Raw genomic sequence first — 7087 nt, forward strand, 5'->3', positions numbered from 1 at the left:
TCTTTCTATTATAAGTACAATTCGTCCTTTTTTTTTTGACGAATTGGCTTATTCCATTTTTTTCAATTTTTTTAGTTTTCCAGTGGAAATGTCTCAGTTTTTGATACTCTCTAACACATCAAAATTTCAGCTCTCTGCGCTGCCAGATTTTTCAACAATATATCCTCAAAAGATGAGCTAATTTACAAGCTCTGAATAACATCCAAATTACTGAAGCCTATTTTCTGAGAATGATGAAAAAACCAGCCCTTGACCCTCTGTCTCTTTATTTTACAAAAAAAAAAAAAAAAAAAAAAAAAAAAAAAAAAAAAAACAAAAAAAAAAAAAAAAAAAAAAAAAAAAAAATTTCTCTTCATACATTTCCAACTGAGCTCAAACTATATCAACACACTATGAGACAATCTTGCAAAGAAGGAGTTTAATACGAATCTACCAACAACCTTTAGCAATGCTACCGTTCAGCGAAACGATTGTATTACGTGCTACTATACTCGTCTTTAATTGCAATCAACTGTGAATAAATAAAGCTACCGGCTTCTATATAAACCTTGTAGGCAATTTCATCCTCACCTACCCTTTCTCCAGAGATAAGAATCTTTCCTTGGAGGGAAATATTTCCTTGGTAAATAGAAATAAATCCAATTACGAAATCAAACGACGCGAATAAATTCTTTGTGTCCACAACATTACACAATCTTCGGAAAAAGTTACGGAGGAAATAAACATTCCTACTAGCAGAAAAAAAGGAGGGGGGCGGGGGCAGAGGCAGGGCTATAAAAAACAATACGCTGGAGAGAGAGAGAGAGAGAGAGAGAGAGAGAGAGAGAGAGAGAGAGAGAATACAACGTTACAAACAGATATGAACAGAGATAAATGCCGTGCTAAAATTAATATATATATATATATATATATATATATATATATATATATATATATATATATATATATATATATATATATAGAGAAGACGAGAGAGAGAGAGAGAGAGAGAGAGAGAGAGAGAGAGAGAGAGAGAGGCGTGGGAGTGGAAGTAAGGTAGGGAATAAGTACTAGTTAGGGTTAACAAGTAAACAACATTTGACCGTCTTTTTCTTTTTATTATTACGCGCGTGTGTATGTATGTGTGCAAGTGTATACGTGTAAGCGTGTCCCCCCGTCCTAATATTTGTGCGAGTGTCGCTGGAGTGAGCAATAACAAAACTTTAACAGCGCCAACTAAAAAGGCCAAGAGGATAAGGGAAGTAAATACAGAGCCAGGCCTGAACCTTCACAAAAGGTCTATCGCACCAATAAGCCGAGTCTTGGAAAAGTTTCACGGAATGTTGTTTTGACCTTTTTTTTCCTTTTTTTTTATTTTTTTTCCTGGGCCCCCTATGTACTACGGGAATTACGTGGGCGTAAATTCCCGTAACGCTCATGGAGGCTGGGGGTGGGAAGTTAACGGTTTATGTTACGTTCAGAATTATATTTGTATCGCCCTCGAAATGTACACAAACACACACACACACACACACACATATATATATATACACATACATGTGTATGTGTGTTTGTGCGTGTGTAATTAATAAAGACTTTATAACTAAATAACAGATAAATGAAGTTCTACTTGCAACTAACTTTCCATAAAAGGACACAAGCAGAGAGAGAGAGAGAGAGAGAGAGAGAGAGAGCACCAATTCCTGCTACTTTCGCAGCAGAGGAGAAATTGCCATCTCCTGAGCTAATTTCAAAGTTTTGCAGACTGACATTGGAGTCAGGCTGTTAAAACTCACACTATAAGGAAAACTTACGAATGAGATAACTCACAGTGCAACGAGCACTAATTTCAAGGGAAGGAAAAGACATACCGACGGGAAACCTCACTTCTTGGAGGAAATTCAAACGCGCTGGAAAACCTGTTTTGAAGGAAAACTCGTCCCATGGGGATAACTCCCTGTACGTGGGAAATTCGTGCCATGGTGAAAGATTGTTCCATGGGAAAATGAGGAAAACTTGATCTACGAGGAAAATGATTTCTACAGGTAAAACTCACTCAATAAAAAAAAAAAAAACATTCACTCTTAAAAAATTATTTCCAAAGGTAAAACTCACTCTATGTAAAAAAACACTCACCCTCAGAAAATTATTTCTAATGGTAAAACTCACTCTATGTAAAAAAAATCACTCTTAGGAAATTATTTCTAAAAGTAAAACTCACTCTATGTAAAAAAAACTCACTCTTAGAAAACTATTTCTAAACGTAAAACTCACTCTTAGAAAATTGTTTCTAAAAGTAAAACTCACTTTATGTAAAAAAAAAAGAAAGAAAAAAAAAGAAACTCACTCTTAGAAAACTATTTCTAAATGTAAAACTCACTCTATGAAGAAAAAAACTCACACTTAAAAATTATTTCTAAAGTTATAACTCACTCTATGTTAAAAACACTCTCTCAGAAAATGATTTCTAAAGGTAAAACTCACTCTATGTAAAAAGAACTCGCTCCACGTAACAAAAAACCTCACTCTCTGTGCCATGGGAAAACTCATAAAGCAAATTTTCCCATTAAGGGAAACTCGTACCACATGCTAATAATAGTTCATGAAGGAAATCTCATACCACGGACAAATCTCATTTCGTGAACAACTCTCCCATAATAGAAAATTAATAAGACTTGAATAATGTGGGAAAACTCATCCCTCGGAGAAATATATCAATTTACAAAATTCTCACAGCATAAGTGAAACTCAACAAACCAAGTAAAACCTGCGACACGAGGAAAACTTATGCCATAAGGAAAACTTATCGCAAGGAGAATAATAATAATAATAATAATAATAATAATAGAGAGAGAGAGAGAGAGAGAGAGAGAGAGAGAGAGAGAGAGAGAGAGAGAGAGGAAATTCGTGCCATAAAAGAAAACTTACAGTAATAATAATAATAATAATAATAATAATAACAATAATAATAATAATAATAATAATAATAATAATAGAGAGAGAGAGAGAGAGAGAGAGAGAGAGAGAGAGAGAGAGAGAGAGAGAGAGAGAGAGAGAGAGAGGAAATTCGTGCCTCAAGGAAAACTTATGGTAAGGAGAATAATAATAATAATAATAAAATAATAATAATAATAATAATGGAAGATGAGAGAGAAAGAGAGAGAGAGGAGAGAGAGAGAGATAGGAGGAAATTCGTGCCGTAAGGAAAACTTATTGTAACGGGGAATAATGACAGAGAGAGAGAGAGAGACGAGAGAGGGAGAGAGAGGAGAGAGAGAGACTGCAAAGAGCAGGAAAACTCTTGCCGTAAGGAACACTTATCGTAAGGAAAATAATAATGATAAGAAGAAGAAGAAGAAGAAAAGAAGAAGAAGAAGAAGAAGAAGAGAGAGAGAGAGAGAGAGAGAGAGAGAGAGAGAGAGAGAGAGAGAGAGTCTAATTAAGATGCCAGGACATCTCCCTCCGTAAAACTCCACCACCGAAAAGTGAAGAGAATTATGATTATAATTTCATTAAAATTGCATAAGGATTTCGCGCTACGTACAATACTCCAACAATTCTGCTTCTTATTTTCTTGCAAGGGCTTTCGAATTATGTGCTCCTTTTTTTTAAGTATTTTTCCTCATTGCAAAAACCAAGAAGTTTAGATCTTTCATGATGGTGTTGCTGAAACCCCAAGATTTTGAGTTTTTTTCAGTTGCTGAAAACACAAAATTTTAAGTTTTTCCAGTTGCTGAAAACCCAAGATTTTGAGTTTTTTTTCACTTGCTGAAACCCCAAGATTTGAAGATTTTCATTTTCTGAAAACCCAAGATTTTAAGTGTTTCATTTGCTGAAAAATCCAATATTTTAAGTTTTCCAGTTTTTAAGTTGCTGAAAGACCCAATATTTTAATCTTTTTTATCGAGTAATCGATAAAAAAAGTGTCACAGCTGAATGATCTAAAAATACATAAAATTACCTCGCCATAAGTATAGAAAGTCAGGTCATAAGAAAAACAAATATCAAAGTTCAATTACCTAAAAATACATCGAATTTCTCCAAAGACAGAGGATATTAAAGGAAAAAAATACTGAAAAAAAAAAAAAAAAAAAAAAAAAAAAAAAAAAAAAAACCTTTCGTCCTCCCTCAACCCCCCCCCCCTTAAAAAACAAAAACCACTGACTGCGACAAATAAAAGCCCACAGTTTCCAAATACACATCTGGACGATTTCCAGCATAAATTTTGCGACACCTACCGCCAATGCAGTAATGCCATTATCTTGGACTCGCTGCATTCCCATAAAGGTCAAATTCCCAATATTAAATCAGGATTTCGGGTCATAAAAGGGTAAGACGGGGAGTTGTGGGATGGGGGGTGGGGGGTAAAATGCCTCGCTCATCAGAAACGTTCCTTGAGGTTCTCGAAAGTATTCGTCTTAAATGCTGAGTTAAAAATAAGAAAAAAAAAAAACAAAAAAAAAAAAAAACTGAAATTTTTTTATATATGAAGGTGGACCTATGAGCACTCTGAAGTATGCCACATCTATCTATCTATTTATCTATCAATCAATCTATATATATATATATATATATATATATATATATATATATATATATATATATATATATATATATATATATATATATATATATATATATACTTATATATATATATATATATATATATATATATATATCAAAACGCAAAACATTTTAATGTAAGAATGAATCAATACAACACTCGCTCACGAAACTACATATATAATAACATGTATAACACAGAGCGTAAAATGACGCATCAAATACGAACAACGAAGCAGTCTTGCAGTCAAATTCGGCAGTTATTTCGAGTAGGTACTTTGCTCCAATAATGAGGACGTGGAAAGCAATTATTTTTGGCAAATACTCCACAATTTCCTTTTACCAAAAATACATCCATCCTTCTTAACCTAAATTTTAAGATTCCTGAAAATATTCAAATTCTCCATCCAAACTCTGGTATCAATCGAATGTGGAAAGCACTCCTGGAAAGCTGGCTGGACAGATAATTTCTCCGAAGCACTGAAAATATTGGCACTGTGACCTGTTCTCCAATTCCATGCCGTCCTTATCCAATCCTACAATACGCAGAGCAATATAAAGGACAAAAGTGTTGTCCAACATTGAATTTCAGGTCAAATTTTAAATCTCATGGCAGTGCTAAGGGGAAAATAATTTAATATTTTCTCTATGTTGAACTTACATTTAGATGTAATAAAGGAGTTTGGTGGTAATTCATGCTAATTTGGCTCTGCACTGGGGCAATTTCCTGGCTATGCACTGTGGAACTTTATTTTGGCTTTGCACTGAGGAACTGCATTGGGGAACTTTTTTGTCTATGCACTGGGGCACTTTCTTGGCTATGCACTGGGGCACTTTCTTTATCTATGCACTGGGGCACTTTCTTGCTCATGCACTGTACCACTTTTTTTGGCTATGCACTGGGGCACTTTTAGCCACTCAGATTGGTTGGATAGCAAAATGGAAGACGGCGGCAAAGGGCTAAGAAGTAGGCACAGCTAGGAACTACTGGGACTCTATAAATTACCTTCAGTAATGCATATGGTGCTCTTACAAGAAGGGTTTGAGGCTTATATTACGAATATTTCATTATACTGCCGGGAGTGGATTAAGAATAATTTAGTTCAACAGATATTGCAAAAACCAAAACATAAGTATGGATATGACTTACAAATAAAACCTCTTTGTATTTTTCACTTGTGAATAAGGCTTATTCATTTACTCAGTGTAACTTTTTTATTTTTTTTATTTTATTTTACAATGGCAACACACATACGATCATCCAAGTATTTCCAATATATGAAAATCACCAAAACCTGATGGAAAAGTTATGGCGATGGTGAATAAAAGGAAAAAACGTTAAAAAAAGAAAAAAAAAAAAAAAAAAAAAATAAGGAAAATATTTGAGTCAACCTAACAGAACGTGACATATTCCAGCAATTGGACTTCACTTCTTCAATAATACTACGAGGGGCGGATATCAGCCGTTCCCCACGCCCCAACACCCACCATGACCCAACCTCTCGTACCCCCCCACCCCCACACTTCACAGGCGTCCCCCACAACTCCCCTACCCCCCCTTCCCACCTCCCCCCCCCCAATAAAAAAAACTTAATCCACAACAGGAAAACCGTCATATCGAAAAGACGCGACATGAATCGGAAGCGTCGAGGCTGGAAAAATGAAAATGTACGGGGGAAGGAGGAAGTGGGAACCTGGAAATATAGAGAAGGAAACTGGAACCTGGAAATATAGAGATATAGAGAGGGAAGTATGGAACACGCACGCTGCATGTGACAAGCACCAGCAGCAGAAACAGCTGAAGCTAAAGCAGATTCTGTATCTCAGCCACTGGAAAGATTTCCAGATTTCCAGACAAGGAAGAAGAAAGAGAGGCGGAAATCCTGCGAAAGACACAAGCAGGTGGAGGAGGGGTGGGATTGGTGGTGGTGGTGGAGGGAAGGGGCGAGGGGGAGGCGGTTGGGGAGGACATAGACACGATGGTCCACACAAGTAACAACCCGGAGGGAAAGACGACGGCTGGAATATATAGATAGGAGCGAGAGAGGAAGCCGAGAATTGGAAACAGAGAGGAAGCCCAGGAGAGTAGGAACTGCACTTAGCCAAGAACTTGAAAGGTGTAAAATAATAATAATGTTCAGTTCATATACGGAAGGATATGTTACATGAATTTAGGCAAAGGACAGACTTTCTCTGGGCAAAGAATATGAAAAAAAATATTCTTCTTATTCTTAATGAACACCATATTCTTTGGAAGCTTGAATTTCAAGTCAATGGCCCCTGTAGGATTATCCAATATGGATTGGTTGCATCTTTTGACTAAAAATAATAATAATAATAATAATAATAATAATAATAATAATAATAATAATAATAATAACAACAACTACATATAAAACTCAAAATAAAAAATGGGTGAATTCTCGCAGGTAACAATAATGCAGAATTCGCGGAAGAAAATGAATTTGAAGGAAAAGTGATAAACCAGACCATGAAAAATAAATATTAATATAAAACCTACTTACAAAATAACTTGAAATAAGAA

This window comes from Macrobrachium nipponense, chromosome 8 (assembly GCF_015104395.2).
Source record: "Macrobrachium nipponense isolate FS-2020 chromosome 8, ASM1510439v2, whole genome shotgun sequence".
Lineage (NCBI taxonomy): Eukaryota > Metazoa > Arthropoda > Malacostraca > Decapoda > Palaemonidae > Macrobrachium > Macrobrachium nipponense.